A 12,287-nucleotide genomic window follows, 5' to 3' on the forward strand; every position below is an offset into this window, starting at 1 on the left:
AGCAGTTATGACCATTGTAAACACCTCGCGCGTTATGGTGCAGTTTTTGCAGAACCCGAACCTGAAAAACCAGGCAAGGAGGCAACGGCAGCGCAGTGACGAGAGTGATGAGGACATGGACACAGATTTCTCTAAAACCACGGTCCCTGGCAATTTGGAGATCATGGTGTTAATGGGGCAGGCTCATGCCGTGGAATGCTGATTCTGGGCCTGGGAAACAAGCACAGACTGGTGGGACCGCATACTGTTGTAGGTTTGGGATGATTCCCAGTGTCTCCGAAACTTTTGCATGCACAAGGGCACTTTCATGGAACTTTGTGACTTGCTTTCCCCTGTCCTGAAGCGCAAGAAATACCAGGATGAGAGCAGCCCTCACAGTTGAGAAGCGAATGGCAATAGACCTGTGGAAGCTTGCAATGCCAGACAGCTACTGGTCAGTCAGTAATCAATTTGGAGTGGGCAAGTCTACTGTGGGGGTTGCTGTGATGCAAGTAGCCAATGCAATCATTGAGCTGCTGCTATCAAAAGTAGTGACTCTGGGAAATGCGCAGGTCATACTAGATGGCTTTGCTGCAATGGGATTCCCTAACTGTGGTGGGGCTATAGACAGAATGCATATCCCTATCTTGGGACTGGACCACCAGGGCAGCCAGTAAATAAACTTCAAGGGGTACTTTTCAATGGTGCTGCAAGCACTGGTGGATCATAAGGGACGTTTCACCGGCATCAATGTGGGATGGCCGGGAAAGGTTCATGACGCTCGCGTCTTCAGGAACTCTGGTCTGTTTAAACGGCTGCAGGAAGGGATTTACTTCCCAGACCAGAAAATAACTGTTGGGGATGTTGAAATGCCTATAGTTATCCTTGGGGACCCAGCCTACCCCTTAATGCCCTGGCTCATGAAGCCGTACACAGGCACCCTGGATGGTAGAAAGGAGCTGTTCAACTATAGGCTGAGCAAGTGCAGAATGGTGGTAGAACGTGCATTTGGACGTTTAAAGGGTCGCTGGCGCAGTTTACTGACTCGTTCAGACCGCAGCAAAACCAATATTCCCATTGTTATTGCTGCTTGCTTGTGCTCCACAATATCTGTGAGAGTAAGGGGGAGACGTTTATGGCGGGGTGGGAGGTTGAGGCAAATCGCCTGGCTGCTGAATACATGCCGCCAGACACCAGTGCGATTAGAAGAGCACAGCAGGAAGTGCTGCACATTAGAGAAGCTCTGAAAACCAGTTTCATGACTGGCCAGGGTACCATGTGACACTTCCGTTTGTTTCTCCTTGATGAAAACCCACCCCTTCGGTTGACGCTAATTCCCTGTAAGCCACCCATCCTCCCCACTTCGATCACAGCTTGCTTGCAAAGGAAATAAAGTCACTATCATTTAAAAAACATGTATTCTTTATTAATTGATTATAAAAATAGGGAGATAACTCACAAGGTAGCCCAGGTGGGATGTGGGAGGAGAGTAGGAAGGAAGGAAAAGGCCATTTCAAAACTTGTTGAATGACAGCCTTCTGTTGCTTGGGTTATCCACTGGGGTGGAGTGGTTGGGTGCCTGGATCCTCCCCTCTTCCCCCACGTTCTTGGGCGTCTGGGTGAGGAGGCTATGGAACTTGGGGAGGAGGGAGGGCGGTTAAACAGGGGCTGCAGCGGCAGTGTGTGATCCTGCTGCCGTTCCTGAACCTCTACCAGATGCCGGAGCATGTCCGTTTCATCCCGCAGTAGCCTCAGCGTTGCCTCATGCCTCCTCTGATCTTCCTGACGCCACCTCTTATCTCAAACGTCCCTCCTGTCCTCATGTTCATCGGCCGCTTTCCTGTACTGTGCTACTGTGTCCCTCCACACATTCTGCTGAGCTCTGTCAGTGCCGGACGACTGCATGAGCTCAGAGAACGTTTCATTGAGCATGCGTTTTTTTCGCCGGCTTATCTGCGATAGCTTTTGGGACAGAAGAGGGAGGCTTGAAACATTTGCAGCTGCGGGAGGAAAAAAAAGGAGTGAAGTATTTTAAAAGATACATTTTACAGAACAATGGTTATACTCTTTCACAGTGAACAACACTATTCACATTACATAGCACATGTGATTTTGGTACAAGGTCACATTTTGCATCTTATATTGAGTACCTGCGGCTTTGTTGTTAGAGATCACACACACAGTGCTGGGCAACAGAATTCGGCTTGCAGGCGGCCATGGTAAGCCATAGTCTTTCAGCTTCGCCAGCAACCTTCATAACAGCAGCGCTCTCCTTTCCCAAACCAAGCAAAGCTCGTTGAGTTGGCCATTAAGTGCTGCGGTTTTCGTGTTAACATGCAGCAGCAGAAACCAAACTAACCCCCTCTCCCACATCCAATTCTCTGGGATGATTTGATTTAACGCTACTAAATTCGACATAAACTCATAATGTAGACCAGGCCTAAGAACAGGGCCTCAGACTGTCACTGTAAGAGAAGGCCCGTAAACAGACAGACTGTGATTTTGATTCTTTCTTTTATACCTCTATAACTAGCTAAGTGATAAGAATACACCTAAATTCTTAAAGTATAGGCCTTCGCAGACAGGCCTGAATATCTATATCCTAACAGTGCTTAGTCACTTTCACCTGTGTAATCAATTTCCCTTGTTTGTGTGGGAGATCTTCCATAGGAAGGAGAGAGAAATATCTTTACAAAAAGGGAAGTGTGATTGTAAAACCACAAAACTGGCTGGGTGCCTTCCGTAGATGTCAACTCATTGGGGCAGGGAGTGTCGTTTTGGTCTGTGTTTGTACAGCCGATAGCAAACAGAGCCCTGGGACATGACTCCTAGGTGCTGCTGTAATACACATCATAAATAAATAACAACAAGCATAGGGGCAGAGGGAGGGGGTGAAACTCTTCAACTCTGCCTTCTTTTTTCTTTTTTTAATTGAGTAGGTTTCAGGTTGCCGGATTCCTTTTAACAATATTTTAAATGGAATTATGAGGGCAGGGTCGCATTTTCATTGCTGGTGCCGTAAACAGACACAACCCCGCTATAATTAGCCCGAGCTCTGAGAGCACGCAGCTCACATGACCTCCAAACAAGGCTTTGCCCCAAACCCACATGGCCTTCCTGATCTCCAGGCAGAACTGAACAGTTCCTGCTGCTACAGAGTTCCCCTGCCAAGGCAGTGGCCACTTAATAACCTTGTAAGATGCCTGAGAAGGAAACATGATGTCCTAGAAGCATGACTGTCCTGTCAAAACACAAGCTTGGGGCATAAAATGGATGGATAGGCTGCAGCTGGGTTTGGAAGGTAAAAAATCAGGAGCCAAGTGGGACCAAGTAAAGTCAGCTCAGTTCTATGTGTAATAAGCCTCCAGCTTTCAGCTGTGTTCTTATCAGCTAAGCAGCAGAAGATCTGGTCAATTCTTGGTTGGGAGCCCTCCAAGGAGAATCCAGCAGGGAGTGGAATTGGTAATTCAGTAGCCACTGGTCTTTCCTCTGAGTCAGTGCTCCAGCTTTGGGAGAGCTCTGATAGTAGAATACCAGGGGTCAGATGTTCCTCTCTGATACACTTGGTGCAGCCCTTTTAATATTCATGGGATTGCGTCTGTATAACTCAAAGGACAATAGGGGCTTGCATTGCCAAAGCAAGGTACAAACATTGTCTGACCCTGACACCACTGCTGGGGAGATCAGTATCATCATCTTGGTGTTACAGATGGGGAAACCAAGATAGGTTCAGTGAATTGTCCAAGGCCACACAGCCTATTGGCAGCAGAGGCAGGACTAGGTCCTAGGAACTCCTGGCTCCAACCCCTATGCTCATTCTGAGTCTTCTTAGACCATACAGGGTGTTGTGTTTTATGGGTGTACTATATAACCAAAGTCCTGACCAACTGTTTGCTCATTAAAAATCAGATGGAATTTTTCATAGCAGGATGTGGGCTTCGGCCCTGGATTCCTGGCCAGAACTGAACCCCTCTACAGTTCTGTTATGTGCAGATCTGGAATTTTAATTTGGGCCCCATCGCTAGGTGAGTCCTTGCCATTCTGGGATTTGGAATGTCCCCAGTCTGACGAGTGGCGCTCAGCCAGCCTGGCCTATTACAGTTCCTCCATTGATATCAACTGTTCTACTGTCTCTCCAGGTGCGGTGGCCCGATATCCTCCTTTGGGTGATCGCTTCCCAGTGAGCCAGCATAACACTGACAAACCCCGGTCACCAGCGGGCAGAATCGAACCGGGGACCTCTGGAAATTACTGCATGAGCCTCTACAGCATGAGCTAAAAGCCAACTGGCTGGTAGCTCAGGCTGTAGAGCAGACTCATTTAATCTCTCTCTCTAATGGTCTCGGTGCCACTAGATGGGAAAGAACACCACATCCAGGAGGTGTGTGGGTTACACCAGCATACATTGCGCCTGCCCCACTGGAGAGGAGATTCACACTGAGCCCAGGGAAAACTTGCTCCCCCAAATTGCGTGTGCTTATAGAAGAGCGAGGTGAGAGGTGATGAGCAGGACAGTGAGCAGAGGGGAATCCAACCCAGCCTGATGTGAGAGGGCTGTTGTGCAGCCACCCAGTTAGTCCTGCTTAGGGACATATTTAGCTAAATGCCTCATTGACACGCTTAGCATCACACTTAAGTCCATGCCTCTTCAGAGATGCCCATTCTCTACCTCTACCTCGCCCTGGGCACAGGCAAGTAAGCCATCAGGTGTCAGGGGGTTGAGACTTTTTTTAGTGCCCAGTGCAGAGGGGTATTTTATCTTACTAGGGCTAGCAAGCAAACTCCATTCACTCTTGGGTTAGACCGCAACAACCTTGCATGCTTGCAAGATCAGAGCAAATTGTGTAGCCTGATACAGAACTGTCCCAAGACAGTGGCTTTGTGGCTTCACCTATTGTGACCTTGCTGTTACATTCCCAGAGATTTTCCCTAAAGTTACGTAACAGTGCAACCACTTTTGAAAGAGAGAATCATATGATAGAAACTGAAGATGGACAAGAGCTACGAGATCATCTAGTCAACCGCCACAGGGATCAATGCAGAATTTTCTGCTACAATAGTTATGTTCTATTAAACCCTCCATCAGCTATTCTCACTGTGTGTGCTTCAGATGCTCTCTGGAGTTTTACCCAGTCTAGTTTTAAAGAGACACTAGCTGGTTAAATTAGGTCCTAGGATGAAGTTTTATAAAAAGGTTTAAATAAAATAACAATGAGACATTATCTTTCTAGAGCACCTTCCATTTAAGGATCCAATCCCATGGAATTTACATGAACACATTCTGATTTCACAACACTCCTGTAAGGCAGGTAAATATCACCTCTATCTTACAAATTGGTGGGGGAAACAAGCACAGAGCCGCTAAGTGATTTGACCAAAATAAGACACCAAGTCAGTGGTGGAGCTTGATTAAAAACGCAGCTGTCTTTGCTCCCTCCCAGGCTAGTGTTTTGACCATAAAAATAATGGAAATTTTGCCCCAAAATTTTTGTTTAAAAAAAAATTCCTCTGAAAGCAGAGTTTTGTTTGGATAGAAATATTGCCTTGCTGTGTTTGCAACCCAAGCAGTGGAGCATTGTGCAAGGGGCAGAAAATGAAATGGGCTGAACAAAAGTGAAACTGTCTATTCAATTTTATTGTTCTGGTTGATGGAAATGAAAAAGCATCCAAACAAATAGCAGCAATGGTAGAAAGTCAAATAGATTTTTAAAATTATTTCACTGGTCATAAATCTTCGGTGATATTAATATTTTAGAAAGGAAGTTCAAGTCTGGAGTAATAGGATTGAGGCTCTGTGGGAGTTTTGCCTGAGATAGGACTGAAGGATTTAGACCATGATTTTTAGTGTTGTTTTAAATAACCCAAGCGATGGAGCTCGAATGATCTCCTTTGGGAAATGACTGCACAGTCTAATCATTCTTACGGTTAGGCTAAATACCAGGAATTTTTTCTTAAGCTGTACTGCGATTAACTTCACTCCATTACTGCAAGTAATATCCAAATCAACATACTGGCAGCTCCACTAGAGATAAGGCTGAAAGTCACTTACTGTTTAAAAGACGGATTCTGAGTGCTTTAAAAGCCACATGCTGACTCAGGTGGTCTTGAAATTTGCTACGTTCATGGGGGTGCAGGGTAGGGACAGTGGTCCAAATTTGGAGTCCTAATATCAAAGCAGCTTTGTCCTCTGATTCACAAAGGTTTCCATGTGGACTCTGGGCTGGCTTTCTGCTATGCACTCTGGTTTAATGGTTGTCCTGGATAATTCTAGTTACAACTCCTGACCCCTCATGCAGCTGAGTATCTTCCAATCGTATCCAAACCATTCGAACTGCATTTGAACTATAGGCACAGTGAGGCAGTTAGTGTCTATATAGAGAGCAGAATGAGGGACAGTTTGGAAGAACTCTGAATTTACAACATTCCATTCTCTGTACGGTTGATTATATCCAGATGGTCCATATTGCAACCTATGTTTAGAAGTGAACTAATATCTTAGGGCTAAGAGTGAATTCCTCTAATCCCCAGATGCCTTGCTCAAGCAGTCAGTAGTTTCAGAATGGTTCTTTATACATCTTGAGATTTCTTATTTTTGCATAAGAACAGCCATACTGGGACAGACCAATGGTCTGTCTACCCCACTATCCTGTCTTCTGACAGTGGCCAATGCCAGGTGCTTCAGAGGGAATGAACAGAACAGGGCAATTATCAAGTGAGCCATCCCCTCTCGTTCACTCCCAATTTTTGGCAATCAGGGGTATAGGGACACCCAGAGCATGGGGTTTTATCCCTAACCATCTTAGTTAATAGCCATTGATGGACCTATCCTCCATGAACTTATCTAATTCTTTTTTGAACCCCATTATAGTTTTGGCCTTCGTAACATCCCCTAGCAAGGAGTTCTACAGGTTGACAACGCGTTGTGTGAAGAAACACTTCCTTTCGTTTGTTTTAAACCTGCTGCCTATTAATTTCATTGGGTGACTTCTGGTTCTTGTGTTATGTGAAGGGGTAAATCACACGTCCTTATTCACTTTCTCCACACCCCTCGTGATTTTATAGACCTCAATCAGATCCCCCCCTTAGTCGTCTCTTTTCCAAGTTGAGCAGTCCCAGTCTTTTTACTCTCTCCTCACATGGAAACGGTTCCAGACGCCTCATCATTGTTGTTTCCGTTCTCTCTACCTTTTCCAATTCCAAGAAAAAACAACTGAGATGGGGTGACCAGAGCTGCACGCAGTGTTCAGGGTGTGGGCGTACCATGGATTTATATAGTGGCCATTATGATATTTATGGCCTTATTACCTATCCCTTTCCTAACGGTTCCTAAAATTCTGTTAGATTTTTGATGGCTGCTGCACATTGAGTGGATGTTTTCAGGGAACTATCCACAGAAACTCCAAGATCTCTTTCTTGAATGCTGAGAGCTAAAGATCACATCATTTTAAATGTATAGTTGGGATTGTTTTCCAATGTGCATTACTTTGTATTTATTGATATTGAATTTTATCTGCCATTTTGTTGCCCGGTCACCCAGTTTTGTGAGATCCCTTGGTAAACCAGGACCGGCTCTAGGCACCAGCAAAGCAAGCACGTGCTTGGGGCGGCACAATTCCAGGGGCAGCATTCCGGCCACCATTTTATTTTTTTTTGCTTGGGCAGTTGCGCTGTCGGAGCTTGGGGCAGCAAAAAACCTACAGCTGGCCCTGTCTGTAACTCTCTGCAGTTTGCTTTGGATTTCACTATCCTGAGTAATTTTGTATCATCATAAATTTGTATCATCAGTAAATTTTGCCACCTCCCTGTTTACCCCCTTTTCCAAATCATTTATGAATATGTTGAACAGCTCAGAGATCCTATTATTGTACCACTGTCATGTAAATATCCTACCATTCCATCCTCTCTTGTGTTTACTTCACTGCTGTTGTTTATATTCTAGTAGCATTTAGGAATTCCAGTTGGAGATTGGCGTCCTGGTGTGCTAGGTGCTGTACAGACAACGAGACACGCCCCATCTCAGACAGTTGACGATCTAAGTTTCAGACAGAATGCAACAGGCAGAAGAAATGCAGATGGGGCAAGTTGGAAGGACGAGGTTACAATACAATGAATGGAGGTTCGCAGAAACGAGCAGAATTCCTTAGCCTAACTAATGCTAGAAAGAAGTTTTTTGGAGGCATCGCAGCAGGGGCAGAATGATCAGACGATCCAACTGTTTTTACTCTTGTTGTATTACTGACGCGGCACTCCTTGTGCATTAATATTAGGTACATTTTGAAAGCCTGCCAGGAGACAATGGCTGTTTTATTGGGTTGTGTCTTTTTCTTTTAAAATGTTAATGGGAGGAAAGCGCTCCAAAAAGTTGCCAGCCAGGGAGTGAAATCTTCAGAAGAAGTGTAGCATAGACAGCAACAGCTATCCCCTGTTAATGTGCTTCACGTGAGCTCCAGTTACTGAGCACAATACAGGGGTAAGTAGGTTGGATGTAATGTCCTGTGCTATACAGGAAGTCAGAATAAATGACCTAATGGTTCCCTTTGTTCTGAAACTCTGTTAATCTAACCATGGGAAGGGAATTCCTTCTCTATGCTCCTTCAGTCTTCAGCCTCTCTGCTGTGGTTACCATTAAAGGTTGTTCTATGTGCAATGAGTTTGGCAATTCTCAGTGTAGGTCCAAGTGGACAAGTATCTATGCGACAAGAAAACACCCCCCACACTTGGTACGTTTTTTGTCTGTGTCAGCAAAGAGGACAAATGGGCCGCAGAGAATGAATTACCTTTTGCCCCTTACAGCTAGCTAGTTCTCTCCAGGACAGGGCTGGAATATATTGGCAGGGCAGTCTGGTGAAGCCTGGGCTGCTGCTGCCAGTTCTGTGTCTGTTCTGGGGGTCAAGAAAAGACTTTGTTCTTCCAGACTGCCACTCTGACACCTTCATGAAGGCCAAAACAGCTTTTAAAGAACCAGGCGCTGGCTTGCACTGCCGCTCCCCACCTGGAACTGTGATGTGGTGTAAGGAAGGCTCTGTATCTGGATTGACTACAGAATCAGACTCCAAAACATTTCATCTTCTGCTACCAGTCTGTGGCTAGAATAACTGAGATAAATCTAATTGCAGCATTCTGTGCACGTTAGTCATTGGCCCCTGGAGCCAACTTGCACATTGTCTAGGACAGCGGCCTTCAGATACGGAACTTCCACATCTTCCATCTTGATTTGAGTGCTTTCAAGGATGTTGGTGGGTGGTTGTTTTGTTTTTGTTCCCCCCCCCCCATTTGTTACATACTTTAACAAAACTGTAACAGCCCCTTGCTTAGATCCCTCGAGCATGGTGTGCAGCTGTTGGGGGGAAGAAGGGGGACTGAGGAATCCACACAACCGCTGGATCATTGTCATAAGTTCTGGGCTCTGTCCCATGTCTTCCTCAGCCTTCCTGTGGGATCTTGGACCAATCACTGAGGCCCCTCAGTCACTGGCCTGATGCTTAGAAGTGCTGAGCTGATTTTGAGGAGAGTTTCCGGAATCTGGACAGTTTGCAGGGTCAGGGACCCCAGCATGTCAATAACATAAACCCTTCCCACAAACGGTGGGACCAGGGATGACAAGCTCAGCTCTTAATGAACCCAGGCTCCTAGAGGAAAACACCTATAGACCAGCCAATGACAACTTCTCGGGGGGATTCCATGTAGGGAGACCATACAGCTCGTTTTGGCCAGGACAGTCCCCTTTTTAAAGCCCTGTCCTAACTTTTTTGGCAAAACTGACCATTTGTCCTGTTTGCTTTTGCCAACTTGATCAGCGACACCAGCCCCAGCTGTGTGGTGGAGGCAGGGCTTGGGCCAGCCCTGCAAGGAAGCGGGCCTCAGGCTAGCCCCACGCGGTGTCCCATTTTCCCTTGGGGAAATATGGTCACCCTAATTCCACGGCAGGGGAACCTGTGGCATTGCTCAATGCTGTGCCCTCTCGTCCGTAGCGGAACAGATTCAGGGGAAGCTTGCATAGCAGAGTTCTTGTAGCTATAGGCGGAAGGCAGGAGGAGACGCAGGGAGGGAAAACGGGCAGAGAAAAGAAAGCATCCTGCTTTCAAGGCTTATTTGTAACACCCGCAGTCCCAGCATGCTTCACTCCCCTGAAAGGAACCAAACCCTGAGCTCCTGGGTGAGATTTCATTCAGACCGTACTCAGATGGAGCTCACTGACTTCACTTCCTGGGGACGGAGCAGGTGAGACCTGTGGATGTGGCCCCAAGCGCTTAAGGGAATAATCGTGAGTCACCTTGCAGCAGCTGATATCTGGGCTGTAACTGAATGGACAGCTGCAACAACACTGCAAACTGCCTGTCTGAGTCAGTGGCGGGAGGGAGAGAACAGGTCTCTGAGCCATAACACTGATCAGCTCTGGGACTGTGAGGGGAAACAAATGTAAGTTCAAGCGTCGGTTTGTTGCTATTCCCCACCCACCCGATCATGCCCTTCCTGACAGGCTGTGGCTGTGCTATGAAACTTGCTGCAGCCCGTGGACTACTCTGCATGGTCTAAAGCCATTGATTTACCCGCAGGTGATGTGCCATCTGTACTTCAGTACGCTCATCACTTACGGCAAGTGCTTCTTCTAGCCATCACCCTCTGCCTGATCCTTCCCCTGCTCCACACAGGGCACCCCATCCACACCCAGCACAGCACCGATGAAGTGAGCTGTAGCTCACGAAAGCTTATGCTCAAATAAATTGGTTACTCTCTAAGGTGCCACAAGTCCTCCTTTTCTTTTTGCGGATACAGACTAACACGGCGGCTACTCTGAAACCAGTGTTACTCTGGGAGGTTTCCCTCCACCATATGGAGCCTGTGCACCACCAGAGTCCGATCAGGGCCAAGTGAAAAGAGTACCAGGATGAGGCACAGTAAAGAATCAGTTGTCTGCCCTTCCTATGTCCATCTCTTTCTCTCATGTACAGAGCAGCAGAACTGGTGCTCTAACTCTATCCAGGGCTTATATTCTCATACAGTATTTCCCGGAGCCCCCACCCACACCCTGCATTTGGGGCGCCAGGCTTCAGCTGCAGGGCACCAGGGCTTGGGGCTTCAGCCCTGCAAGTTTGAAAATATTTACTGGAGCTCCACTCTGGCCAGCTCCAGCTGAATTTAAGCCCTGACTCTATCCTTCCGCCCGAAGAGCAAGCCTTTATCCCTGGAGCTATAACAATCACTCTAGGGAGCTGGGACTAGTATCAGGTCTGTTATCCTCTCGGTGGCCCTCCCCTTAGAAGACAGCCTCATTCACATGAGAGCACATGGCTCCAGCTTGCACCAACTTATTTTGACTCTAGTTAATTTTTGTCCCTACGCTCTTCTCTTTCCTAGCGCTCTGTTCTCTGTCCTCTCTTGCGCTCCACTCTGCCCACTCCAGAGGGAGCATGTTCCGGCTGACAGGACTGGATTCCAGAGACTTTCGGTTTTACTTTTTTTTTTTCCCCTGCTGGCTCATGCAGTAGTGCAGCAAAGTAGATAGAAGAGATGCACTGTCCTGCCTGACTCCGCTGTTGGTATCAGAGGGTGGGAAGGGAAAGCTTTAATAACTATCTTTCCGGGGGTGGAAGAGCAATCACTAATATTTGGTGTGCAGAAGTGACAAGCTGATAACTGTTTGATAGTGGGTATGTTCGTAATGGGATTCCATCATTTGGTGACAGTACAAGGAGTATACAATCCAGATGAGACAGCAGTATGTGCTGGACCTAGGCATGTAAAGAGAAATGACAGGAAGGACCAAGGTCCAGTGTTGCCCATCCCTGCTAAATTACAGAAAGTTGATTCTGTGTAATGTGCCTGTTTGATCTGACCAGGCAATCCCTGCTCTGAAAGAAGACAGAAAACACCCAAAAGTTCCTGCCAATAGCACTTAGAGGAAAATTCCTTCCCGTGGCCAGATCTGGCAATCAGGTCCACCCTGCAGGTGAGTGCAGTCCTACAACAAGCAAGTCTCACTGAACTCAATGGAGCCGGGGTTTGCTCAGCGCTTTGCAAGATCAGGTGCCAGGGGAGCAACAACCCCTGTGGCCAAGTGTCTGACTCCACTTATTCGCTGAGTTTTTTTCCCCATTGAATCCTGTTTAAACTCTTCAATTCTCTGTGAGCTTGTACCATGGCTAACAGCACACTGCCTGCAATTGGAAAGGAAGAATTTGCTACATTTTTATTATCCATCCATAAACAATACCTATTCCACTTGTTAAGCTAGATGTGACACAATACAAAATCACCCTGAAATTCCTTCGCCCTGTATGCAGGGTATGATGCATAGATTCCGCATT

At 46.8% G+C, this 12,287-nt stretch overlaps 1 long non-coding RNA gene across 2 annotated transcripts in view; it reads right to left on the bottom strand.

Annotated features, from left to right (window-relative positions):
- Positions 1–1,383: 1,383 nt before the first annotated feature.
- Positions 1,384–12,287, bottom strand: part of LOC125635107 (uncharacterized) — a 40,731-nt gene continuing 29,827 nt past the window's right edge. For both annotated transcript variants that reach the window (XR_007356147.2, XR_007356148.2), the window contains one exon: positions 1,384–1,979. This is a non-coding gene — a long non-coding RNA (uncharacterized LOC125635107). The remainder of the gene's footprint in view (positions 1,980–12,287) is intronic.

Source organism: Caretta caretta, chromosome 4 (assembly GCF_965140235.1).
Source record: "Caretta caretta isolate rCarCar2 chromosome 4, rCarCar1.hap1, whole genome shotgun sequence".
NCBI classification, from domain to species: Eukaryota; Metazoa; Chordata; order Testudines; family Cheloniidae; genus Caretta; species Caretta caretta.